Source organism: Melozone crissalis, unplaced genomic scaffold, assembly GCF_028551555.1.
Source record: "Melozone crissalis strain CALT ecotype California unplaced genomic scaffold, PUWL_Pcris_2 ptg000042l_1, whole genome shotgun sequence".
NCBI lineage: Eukaryota > Metazoa > Chordata > Aves > Passeriformes > Passerellidae > Melozone > Melozone crissalis.
The window spans coordinates 12,179,296-12,192,647 of NW_026535820.1; the positions used below are offsets into that span (position 1 = coordinate 12,179,296).

The 13,352-nt window shown below is 41.6% G+C and overlaps 1 pseudogene; it reads right to left on the reverse strand.

Annotated features, from left to right (window-relative positions):
• LOC128942568 (chloride channel protein D-like) overlaps positions 1–13,352 on the reverse strand; it is an 87,209-nt pseudogene that overhangs the window by 50,765 nt on the left and 23,092 nt on the right.

Consider the following 13,352-nt stretch of genomic DNA (forward strand, 5'->3'; position numbering starts at 1 on the left):
TGGTAAGTGATCCCTAAACTGTTTAAGTGTGACGGGCTGATGCATTAAACAGCCTAGCACTGGGAAGAACCTGCCAAATTATTTTCCAAATAATTATGCACTTCCTCTGCTTTCTTTAAGGAAACACGATGTGAAAAATCTTGAATACTACTCATTTGTCCCAGCTTCTGAAAAAGATTTTCCTTTCCCCACCAAAATCAGATGGAAAAGCAGCCTTGTGGCATTCTTTCCTGAGGAGTTAAAATGAAGACTGTGGCCATGGAGAGAATCCAAAGCTAAATTTACTATTGAGTAATCCTGCTGGAGTAACAGCATTTAAGGCATCTATTTTTGAACCATTTTTAAGCAACTAAGGATGAGACAATTTGAACTTGCCTGTTGGGTGGGCACATATGCCTTCCTGCCCCTTCGGTGAGGACTCTGTAGCACATGCCCTGTTAGCCAGCACTGCAGAAAAATGCTCCCTGATCCAGAGCATGCACATGTGTACTCATTCTAAAACAAGGGTCAAAATCTTCTCTCATCTGCCCCTATGTAGCACAACATGACCTGTCATGAGCCTCTACTGCATTCTCACACAGCAATGCCTCCCCTGACAGAGAATGTGCTTCCTCTCATTTTCTCTCCATGTCTGCTCCAGGAACACAATGTCCCTTTCACGCCCTTCCATCTTGAGCAAGCCACAGGAAGGCACAATCAGAAATCTCCCAAGGTCTGTGCTGCCAAAGTGTGCTGTGAGGATGCAGTCGTTTGTTACAGCCAGTTCTCCCTTGTCTTCATCTCTTGCCTCCTGAGTATTGCATACACTCTGCTGAACAAGTGGGAGAAAGGGAAAAATATGACTCAAGCCTTCCAAATAAATTATCTTTTCTTTAAACAAGGGTCAGACTGAGGAACAGGGTGAAATGGGAGCAGTATAAGACCTGATGTCAACCATTTGCTACATGATTTGAAGCACCAGACAACACAACCCAAATTATCTCCACAGTCTGTGCAGCTTTGTCCTTTCTGAAATCAGGCACTGCTGTGCACATGTTGCACCAGGGACTGCAGATACCACCTGCTGCTGCACAACTCACCAGTGGATAACAACCTGGTTGGCCACTGCACTGCACTATGTGTTAGTGGGGGTTTGTTTTAGAGATTTAAGAAGAGAGCTCAGGTTTGGCTCTGCAAGCTCTGCTCTGCCACATCCATCAGGCACTCAAAAGTTTTTTCCACCATTACTCTTTGGTATTTCACAATGAGAGAAGAGCTGTCATTAGGACAGGTCCCACTGGACACCATTTATGCTCCTCTTTTCCTCAATGCTCCTACTTTTCCACGTGCCTCCACAGCTTCCCCTCGATGCCCATCTCCATTCACTCTTGTTCCTGACAGCAGTGCACCTTTCCCCCACGTTCACTGCCACCACCATGTGTGTCCTGAACCCAGCCTTATTCCTCTTCCAAAAACACAGAGGACACGTGGAAACAAAACATCTTGCTGTGCCCAAGTGAGGACCAGGGTCCTTCCTTAGGGATTTGCCTCTCTCAGGACCTAGGGTAGGATCCTCCATCCCACTGACACACCGTGTCCAACCCAGCAGCTGCTCTGTTCTGTAACCACCTGCTCCTGTTTCAGCAGGGCCCAATAATCTAATGGGGATCTCTGGCCCCAAGCCCCCATTCATCAGAGCACCCACTTACATGGGGAGTTTCATTCAAAATTATTATGAACCCTGCAGGCCAGAGAAAAAAAAAATCCCCAAAAATGTTTATTATGGTAGCTTTTGTTCCAGAGAAAAACATTTTTCTCAAAATTTGCGAAAAAAAACACTCTTGGCAGCATTATGAAACTTTCAAAGTTAAAAATATAGCAAAATTTAATGGTTTCAGATGCTTTTCATGTCAGTGTAACTGGGAAATACCGTTAATATGGAAACAAATTAAATTTGGCAAAGAATTAGTACTTAAGACATCCCAATTGCATTTTGTAATTCAAAAGAACTGAAAGCAGATAAGATACTGTGAATTAAAAATAAATTCTGCATGTTAAATTCTTGTGAACTTTCATTAAGGTTTGTGTTACATGTCCCAAATGTACCATTGCATGTTATAATACACTTCAACCCTTTATTTATAAAATACTTTTAAAGCTACTGATAGCTAGAGCCAGAAAAATGACTATATAAAAATGTTATCTTCTCAAATTACAACTTCATTTCCAACGTGTGTATTTAAAAGAGAGATGCAATCTCAATTTCAATATTTCAGATGCACAACAGAACTTTCAGTGCCAATTGAGTCCATGTACAATTCAGTCATGTCTGTTTATTTTACTGATAAAACCTGGTACCAAAGCTGACACAGCTATATTAGAGATAAAGCTGGACTCTCTTCTAGTCTGGGAATTACCTGCAGGCTAACCAACTGTCCCATAGGTGCAGTTCTTCTATACAGATGATGAATGAAGGATTCAGAGGGGACTTGTTCTGACCTTCTTGAGCTGGGCTCACAAGGCTGCCATCCAGAAAGAAAAAAAGAGCTCATTCCATTTTCCCTACAAGCATACATCTTTTATCAAATGTTCCAGTGACCTGACAAATTGTTTATCATCCCTACAGAGCAGTATTTTTCAGGTTAGAACCCAAGAAGCTTTCATTTGGAATGCTATATTGTCATCTCTTGAGAATTTTAAAATTGGATTTGGTTTGGCCTCTCAGATTAAACTACATCTCCCACGATGCACCATGTATTGGGCCTCCTTGAATATACCAAGAAAGTTTCTTCGGTGTTTCAAGGCAAATATTTCATTCCTTAAAGGAAAATGTTAATGGGGAACAACAAAGTTTGTAGCAAGACAAGTAATTTTTTAAATTTTTCTTTTAGTTTGGGTTTTTCAGATGTTCAGCTTTCTGATGAAATGTCCAGGGTTTTTGTAAAAAAAAAAAAAAAATCTGAAGTTCTCATTTTAGGTCAAAAATAGAGGAGAACCAAACTTTTTGAAATCATTCTAAACCGGATGGTGAGGAAAAAACAAGCTCTTGCAGACTTCAGTGTTTACCATCCCTCCAACCACAGAGTTATTTTACTATATTTTACCATAAAATCATATTAATCTTACTTCAAATCAGTCTGCTGCTTCCTGGTATGCCAAAAGCATATTCAGCTCTCAGAGAATTTTTCTCCTCACACTTCAGCAAGCTACAATCCTTATCAAGGAAAGGATCGCACTTTGGATGGCACCATGAGTTTGGAAGAGAAGTCCCTCCTCTTCAACTAGCCAGATATAACACCATGTTTTGTGTGCTGAAAACAAGACTGGTTTATTTTCATACCAAAAGGACCAATTAAAACAAAATTTAATTTGACATCTTGCAAAATATCCTGCTTCCTGCAATTCCTCATGCTGTAAGACCTGCCCTGGAAACCTGTCCTGGATCAAGATTGACTGGTCTCCATTTTCTGAATCTCACAGCATGGCTGTGCCACAGCTCCTGAGCCCCATTACTGCAGGGTCAGCTGCTGCTCCATTTGCAACAACATAAGGGCACTGGTAGAGAGGCCCAATTTTGTGCCAGTGCTCACTTTGACCATTGAATAATTTACCAAAAAAAAAAAGCTTAAGACAAAATAGGTGGAAACTATATATCACAGAAAGCCACCTGCACTCTAGTTGACTCTAAAGTCAGCTGTTTGAAGAGTATTTTTATTGTTTCTTTCACAGAATCATAGAGTGATTTGGGGTGGAAGGGATCTTAAAGATCATCCAGTTCCAAACCCCTTGCCATGGACAGGGATACCTTCAACTAGACCAGGTTGCTTAAAACTCCATCCAACCTGACCTTGGCCTTCCTCTTACCATAGCAAGTTCTAAGGCAGTCAGTGCATGAGCAAATCTCACATAAGACATAGTTTTTACTGAAAACCTTTTGCACCTCCAAGTCTGGCCAGCTCTGCCAGAGCACCTGCTGCAGTCACCCCAGCTCCCTTTGCAGGCTCTCCTCGTTGCCTACACAGCACAGCAAGCACCACCAGGCACTTATAAACCAGGGAGGAACAAACCATTTCACACTGTGAGCTGCTTTCATCCTTTCCAGCTCAAGGAGCAGACGGGAAGAGGGAAAAACTGGAGGTCAAGGTGGCAGAAAGAGCCCTCACCCAAATGGAGGTAGGGGCTGCTCAAGGCCAACAGGCACTACTGTTTCGCTGCAATGAGGAATCACAGAATATCCCAAGTTGGAAGGGACCCACAACGAGGCTCAAAGGCACAGCTACACAGACTTTTTCTAGCATCCCATTTGTCAAAAAGAAACCAGAGTATTTACACCCAATTAATATTCACATTTAATCCAAGCCTGATACATATCACTATTTTCTTGCCCAGTTAATGTACAATTTATCCATCTTTGCCTGTAGAATAGAGCTCTCATCCATTAGATCTGGACTCCCTCAAGAGAAATTTAAGTCAATGAGGATTCTTGGCCTCCTGATGGTCCGTTTAGCAGCCAGAGATTATTTTCCCTGTTTGGTCTTCAAACATCAGCTAACATTACCTTACTCAGCTCAAGAAGGAAAGACTTGGAATTTATATTTGTGCTAGCATTTTCAAAAACATCCCTCCTTCTTGCATCATCATCACTGCAAAGGGTTTCAAATGCAGCATCTTGTATCCTACAACCATTAAGCAGCTGTCTGATTAAAAATCTGCACTGGTACCAGGCAGATTTGACATGCACTTTAGAAGTTTTGATCTTATTTTTTCAACATCTTATATCACCATTCTGATTTTGTTATAACTTCCCTCTAGTTACCTGGATTGGGTGGCTGTCTGTGTTGTATCCTCATGTCACACCCATAAAATAATGTCCCACAATAAATTTATTGTGAAAGGAGGACTAAAGCTTCTTGAGAGTCTCTCTCAGAGGAACTGAGAAGGGTAACCCCAGAATTTCCAACAATCCATCCTGCCTATAATTTCAGGTAAGTACATTCTGCCTAAATTAGAAGTACTGAAGGAGTACACAGAGAGGGGAGAGGTACTATGTGCTGTCAGAGCTATTTCATCACACTTAGTCCAGATGACCTGTGGCAATGCTGTGGAACATGTCTGAAGTACACATTGCAAGTTAGGTATTCAAATTACGAAAAAGAAAAGTTCATTTCCATTACTAATGGAATGTGTATAACAAAGACATGTCAAATTTCCTAACTCTAGGACAGTGGTCACTTACAGCAACGTAGTTTATTATATACAGTATGTTTTAATGTAGGTGTGAAACAACAGAAAGCATGATCGAACCTCATTTCTGAGCCTTCATTACTGTCTTAAGAACTAGTTGATTTTACATAAAGCTTTTTATTTCTGCCATATTGCAGACTCAGACAGACATTAACTTGTCATAAAGGTATGAAGCCCATCAGATGGTCAGTATATTTCATATTTCATTACCAATTTCATGCCTGTTTGCTCAGCCCATTCATTCACAGCAGACACACCCACCATTCCCAGAGGAGACTCTGGGACAGAACCTCTCTTGGGAGAGTTAATCCCCTGAGATTTTCCTTTGATTTATATAATGACATTGCACTTCCACTTCCAAATCCTAAGAAATAGTCTCTTTTCTCCTTTAGTCTACATCTGTCAAAAGCCTGACATTCCAGTGTTTCACACTCAGAGAAGGGTTTAGAGTCTTAACCTTTTCAGAATTAATTGCATTTCCCATCCATCAGAAGAGATTTATTGGATAAATAAATTTGGCCAATAAAGTGATATGCTGCTTTAATTCTGTTGGAACAGAATAGGCAAGAAAGGGGAGAGAGTCAGGGTTGCTTCCTATCATGTGTAATAGAAGGAAAAGCAACTCACAGGACAAAGGATCCAAATTGCTGCAAATGAAACTTCTCTCAGCTTGCACATAGGCACAACAGCACTGGACACAGGCACTGATACTAGGCTAGCCAGAGCCACCTTTCCTGTTTAACACCTGTGAGACATTTTTATTGAGAAGTAAAAATAAAAGGAATGGTAAGAAAACAGGATTAGCCAGAGAGCAAACACACTATAGAAAGATGCTATTCCTCTTCCACGTCTAGAGCACCCTGAGGCCTGCAAGCCCAGGACACATGACACTTAAAAAGACATGGGAAACAGAAGGCTGTGGGAAGGCAAGTCATAAGGCTGTTCCTTGTACTTGCCAAAAAAAATGTCACCACATCTACCCTTTACCACAAAAAGCTGAGGATGAGGGTCAAGTGTCAGCATGGGGGGTAGAAACAGGCAGCCAAGAAAGAAGAGGTGGGCAGATGCCTGTGGGGTCTGCCATGAGGGAAAAAAGGGAAAAAAGGCATCTTACAAACCTGTTCACTACAAGTCCCACATTCATAACTGTTTCCAAATGGAAGGCTGTGAAAAGCCAAAACAAACATTTCCAATTCTTTTTGAACCCATCAAACAATATAGGAAAAATATGTGCATTTTATGGTTTGAGGGCACAACCTTTTAATTATGTGTTTGCATTGTCATGTCCAAGACCTTTTTTTTCCTCAGAAATTAATATTTCCTCAAGCAATGCAGCTATTTATCTTGGATGAACATAAATTGAAACAGAATCTGCCTGTGCAGAGAGAGGCTCAGAAGGGTTAGAACATGACACCTAGGGGAATTCAGAACGCACTGCAATGCAATCCTCTTCATTTTTCTAGGGCCTTTTCAAGTTGGTTCCCTACAGTTCTTAAGAGTTTCCAGATATTGCTTTGCATACGGTGTATGTGCATGTGCAGAGGCACTTAGAGAACAAGCACAGGTAGTCGGGAAGGTAGGGAGAAACTGAAGGAAAGAAAATGTAGGAATTTCCTCTGTACCAGAGCTGAATGGACAGCAGTTCCTGGCATCCAAGAGCAGCAAGTGCTGTGGCAAATGATCACCTCTCGTTTGTGACAGAGCACAGCCTCATCAGCTAAGGAAAATGCCAATCAACTACTTTTGCCCCTAAAGGCTTATACCTGCAGAAAGAATGTAAAGTAATGGTTTACAAATTATACCTAAATCGTACTGAGGCATTACAAGAAAATTCAGGCCTACTTTGGAAAAGACATTACATTTAGTCATAATTTGGGCTCTTAGACAACTTACATTTAGCGTGCAGGCATCAACTTTCCCTTCTTCAAGTCTTACAGACTTAGTTGGCCAACAATTCACCCAGTAACTTCCAAGATATGCATAACAGCAATAACAGAAGCAGAAATAGCAGAGGTCATTTTTACTTAATTACTTGATGGATCAGTAAGTGCTAAAGCACCAAGAGGACACTGAAGGAGGACGTTTTCCATAATCAATCTAATTATTATTTCACAATAGAGAGGGTTTCTTACACACACAACACCTCTCAAGCTAGAATATAAGAAAAAGAAATGCTTCCTACAGAATTTACACAACCTATCACTAACATGGACCCTTGGCGTGAGTGCCAATGAACAGCCACTTTATCAAATACTGTGCAACAGCACACTAGGAGGGAAAATCCAGGCTTAGTCACTCTGTGTGAATTCTGACATCTGCAAAGATTTCAATGAGATAATTTTGGGCAAAACCAGCTGGGCAGCCAAGTCTGGTTTTAGTCATGGGTGAAATTTCCACACACACTAACACTCACAGGCCTTGAATGTCCTGACCTGGAAGGGTGAAAAGTTCCCCTTGTGACCTCAACTTCACTTTTCTGTTGATTAAGCTGACTTTCAGCTGCGCCTTACAACTCACTGTCCCCGGGTGTTGCAATCAGTGAGAGAAAAAACACCCTCTCTAAGTAAAAGAAAATTATTTGCAAATACTTCAGCTTTCAGAAGTTTGACTGGAAAGTATTGTAGTTCAGACTCAAGATGTTCTGTTACGAAAGGAGGGGGAAACAGAAATGTGAAATGTGTTCCCAATGAATCCCAAAATTTTGAAATCTATGAGGCATAACTTGACCAGAGAGACCTGTGAGGTTTCCCATTAGATCACTTGCCTATACTGTAAATCCTTACTCCATCCACGAGGCCATACTCAACCCCAGCATTAAAAGGTGAATTGTACAAGAGCCTCATCCACCACAGAAGTGAATTCACAAGGAAAACAGTGTGACCTACAACTGTTTTGTGACCCAGCAGAAACCCCTTTCCTTCTTTGTTAACCACTGATGGCATTATCATTTCTGTAACCTCAAAAAAAAAAAAAGAAAAATAGGAAAAGAGACTGTGGAGAGATAGAATGTAAGAAAATGAAGATAGTGCAGAAGGTAGTCTCACACCTGAGGAGCTGCAGCTGTACTAATCCCCAAAGAATAGGAACAGGCCTGCCTTTAACAGGCCACAGCTGTGTCCAATAATGATGAGTGCTACAAAAGAGTGGGTCAGCTGGCTGAGGAGAGAGATGGAGTTTATTGGCTGTGCTGTGAAGAGGGAGGAGTTAGTGCTGTGAGGAGGTGACCATGAGAAATCACTGAGAAGGTATGGGAGCTTCACAATAAGACGACAACAAGAGATGGTCAGATTTCTCAGTCAAAGCGTTACTTCCAAACTTACAATCCACAAGTAAAAGTTCCCAGGTAAAACAAAACAAAACACCCTCTTTGGGCAAAGCAGAAACAGACAGGCCAATACCTTATTTCTCTCTGGTTCAATGTGCGCAGGGTACCCACAGTGCTGTATTTAGTTGTAGCAGCAAAAGCTAAACTCAACCTTGGCCACAAAAATGCTTCAAAACTGTACATACTTACCATTATCCCAGTGAGGGGGATGGTCAGTCTTAAAACACCTCTCAAAAATGAGGCAGCTCAAATGGCAGCAGAGACCTGTATCAATCCATACTCCCTATTCACTAGTTTGGACACCAGTTAAGAAACAAGGAGCGAGCCCATCATCCTGCCACACAAAGCTCCTCTGCACCTGTATGCAAGAAAAAAAAAGAGCAATCTTTTTGCCAGTAGTGGTGTTTTCTGGAAATGCTTTAACATTCTTTTCATCCCAGATTAATTTTGTCAGGTTCTGTAGCAACTACTTTCCCACAAAAAAGCTCTAGCAGCCTTCCTTAGTATGACCATTTACTTTATGCCAATCTCAAGCATGAAGCTGCCAGATTTATCACATTCTGAAGAAACAGGACTAACACCATGTCTGTCTGCATGTCCTTCCAAGCACAATAAGAATTAATCTTATAGCAAAAGTCAAAAGTATAGGTCAGAAAGACAGAAAGACACACTGAGAAATTTCAGATTAAAAGACCACACTACTAGAGCTCCAGCCTTATATAATTTCTCAAAATTAAGGCTGCATTTGCTCCATAAACCTGGCAAGTAGAATATTACAGTCATATAATAAATGGGCAAAAAGGAGTAATAGATATTAATCACTTGGCCAAAACTAAGAATGAAGTTGTGAAGAGAGCCCAGAAGTCCTCAAACCAACCTACACTGAAGAGCTAAGTCAAAATGTAGCACAGTTGTGCAGATAATTGCTGATGTGATACACAACATTCCATGCCAAATGCAAGGAATTAGATATACAGACTCAAGTGTCGGACAAGGAACGGGACTTGTACATTCACTTCACAGAAATCATGAATTATTATTATTCATACAATAGTCATTTTTATTATATATTGTTTATTATTTATAGCTATTTCTTTTCTGCCTGTGCACAGGGGGAATTAGCTCAAATGGTAGAGCGCTCGCTTAGCATGCGAGAGGTAGCGGGATCGATGCCTGCATTCTCCAGCATCCCATTTTGCTGAGCAAGGGGCTGGAGAGCAGCACTGCAGGAAGGGCCCCAGGGCTTGATGGCACATTGAACATGAGCCAGCAGTGCCCTGGCAGCCAGGAGGGCCAACCCTGTCCTAGGGGCACAGCATGGCCAGCCAGGCAAGGGAGGGGATTGTCCCGCTCTGCTCTGCGGCCTCACCTCGAGTGCTGTGAGAAGTTTTGGGCTCCACAATATAAAAAAGGCATTGAGCTCTTACAGAGCATCCAAAGGAGGTCTCGAGGGTGGAGAAGGGTCTGAAGAGGAAGCTTTATGAGGAGTGGCTGAGGTCACTTCGTCTGCTCAGACTTGAGGAGACTGAGAGGAGACCTCATCTCAGTGTGCAACTTCATTGTGAGGGGAAGAGGAGGGATGGACACTGTCTTATCTCTGTGTGACCAGTGACTCAAGGAAATGGCTTGAAGCTGTCAGGGGAGGTTTTGGTTGGATATTAGGAAAATGTTTTTCATCCAGTGGGTGTTTGGGCACTAGAACAGGCTCCCCAGGGAAGTGGTCAGAGCACCAAACCTGACAGAGTCCAAGAAGCATTTGGAAAATGCTCTCAGGCCCATGGTATGATTCTTGGAATGTCCTATCCAGGGCCAGGAGGTGGACTTTGATTATCTTAGTGGGTCCCTTCCAGCTGAGAATATTCTATGATTCTGTGATTTGAGGAGCATCATCTTGCACTATTACACAACTTTTTCCCATTTATTCATACAACTGATCTATTTTATTGATGGATAAAGTTCTGGAATGGTTTTTGAAACTCTATGTAGTTCTAGACTGGTTATAAAAATTAGGTTATCAGGTCAAAAACATGAGTGCTGACTGATAGACTTAACTGTCTATATCTATTCAGCCAAGTACGCCATGTTTCAGCAAGCACTGCATATTAAGAATTGATTCAGACAACATTTTTGGGGAGGGCTGGAGGTGAATACACAGGGGTAGAGCAAAGGCAGGAGGTTGTGCACACAACTAATTCTTTCTATAATTTTCCAATATTTTTGAATGGCATTATGCACTCGCCAGCCATGACCCCTTGCTTGCTGAATATTAAGCCTCTCAGCATCACTGCAAGAACCTTGCTCTAGTCAACAACAGCTTTCTAAAAACTATGACAAAGACCCAGCTGCAGTTTTCTCCGAAGTTCAGGATGTTATGTCCAAGATTAAGGCTCAGGCTATTACATACATAAAAAACAGATGAAAAGTCTGGATCTGAACCCACAGTCCTACAGTTACAGAGACGGAGCCAGAAGCTGAGAGTCTTTCTGGATACCTAGAGGATTCAAACGATCTAAACTTGGAAAGTCCACAGTTTTGGCTATGGTCCTTCCATAGCTATTCTCAGATGATATTTCTTCATTCTTTTCCCCAATTTTAGCATCTCTTTCCAAGTAACCCATCCTGTTCTACCTGTAAGCTTCCTCTGAGCACTTGGTGCTTTGCTATTGCCAAGTTTCAACCTACAATTCAGATTGTTGCAACTTGACACAGGCCTTTTATACAGAAAGCACAAACCAGGACTGAAGTGAAGTATAGGAATAACCAGGCCACTGGCAAGCCCAGAACCTGCTGTTCAACAGCCAAGGACGAAATAAAGTGCCAAAGCAATGCAGAGGGATGTGCATCCAGATTCTTCAGGAGTCCCACGTTTAAAAAGCTATGTGATCCCTTGCTTCCCACCCTCAACTGGAAGCACAGCGTCTGCAACACAGAGGAAGAGACATGCAGAGATACAAAACATTAAAAGGTCCTTTTACAAAAAGGGAGTTTGTAGTTGTTCTCATTTGGCTTAACCTTATTTTTAAAAAGCAATGAGTTTACATGACAGCTTCAGCATCGGGGGCAGTTCCAGGGAAACAAGGAGTATATGTTCTCTCCAGTCTGGTCTGTGTGATGTTAATCCTGACCTAAATAAGGAGAATCTGCAGTGATTTAAACCAAAGAAAGGCAATTGGACTACTCGAGCAGGACTCCTTTCCTGCTTCCTTTCAGAGGTAGCAACTCAGGATCTTCCCAGCATATTTGTCTCAATTAGTTCTGATATGTCAGAATGGAGCATTACATTACTTTAAAGAAAACCTGCCTTATGAGTAAATAAGCTTTAATATACCCTCAAGTTGAGTTTCTTCTCAAGTATCAATCACATAACTCCCCTTGATTGAAGGCTTGATTAGAATATCTGACTCCATCTGGACCAATCCATACACTTGATGAACTGCTTGTTTCTGAAATTTCCCTCTTGAACTGATTTATGCTTAAATATGAAAAGAAAAAAAAAATTAAATGGATGAATATAACTTGCCTTGCTGCCTGTATAGGATGTGTCGATTTACACAAAAAGCCAACTTTCCATTAAATATCCCAATTAAGTTGTTTTGTTAACAAATAAATCTAGTTTACTAGATCAGTTTGTTATTTATTGTGCTAATCTATCTGGTTTATTAATGCTTATATTCCTCTACATAAACTTCTGGCTGCTGAAACCCCAAATTCCCAAAACCAGGAATTACTTTATGCTGTCGGAACACAGAAAATGAGGGGGAAAAAAATTGAAATACATAGAGCCTGGCCTAGACTGCTTTGCCCACACAACACTGTAACTCTGTCAAAGGGGGTTAGCTGACCAAGAAGTATCATTCCTGAGGAGCACTTCAGTGGATAAGAACAGCACTCAGAGCTGATGGATGCATTTGCAATTAGAAAGCTTTGCACTGGAGAGCTCCATGGAGAGCTGGAAGGGTGTAGAGGTTTCCTTTTCCACAGCAGCATGGGCTATACTCAAACCACACCTCAAAGACATCTGTCCCACGCGTTCCTGAAACTCTCCTTTGGTAAACAGTGCACCAGTTATTTCAACATTTTGAAGCTTAGATTGCCAGTTATCAGGCTGGCCACATTTAGCCTCCCTCCACGGCTCTGCTATTCCTGGACGCTTTCGCAATCTCTGTCATCCGGAACAAGTGAACTCTCCAAGCAGGTACAGCTTCCTTCTTCCAGCCTGGAAAGCAGTCGGCATGTTCTGGACATCGCCACGAGCTACACGGTAACAGTATGAACTCTGTTCCTGGAACAAAGAGCAGCAGATCTGTGGTATTTGACCCACCTGATCCCTGCTCAGAGCTACAAGGAAAAATTAAAATGCAGCCAACATCTAGTACAAGAAAATTTCTTCCAGACCCCGGATTGGCAACCAAAGGGACACAAGATGCTTTCCAGTCTTGTATTTGCTTTTCACATTATTCCAACCTCTCAAACAAGAATATATTCCAAATTCATAATGGTCAATAAAGAAGAAAAACCTGGTTACTCTGCCCTGGTTTCAAAGCCATATGATTGTGTAACTCACTTGTATCAAAGCCTCAAGTTCTATACATAGGTCTTTGCTACCAGTAAAGGAATACACACTCAAAAAACAGCACATCTGAGAAGCAATTCGAAGCTTGCAGCAATGCCAAGATAACTGAGAGAGAAACAACAGAAGAAAGTGGGTTTTTACAATTAAAGCACAAATGGTTGAGCAGGAAGAGCAAAGCACAGAGAGTGGAGGTGTTGGGCTTGCTTACACACAGGGTTTTGTACCACTAAC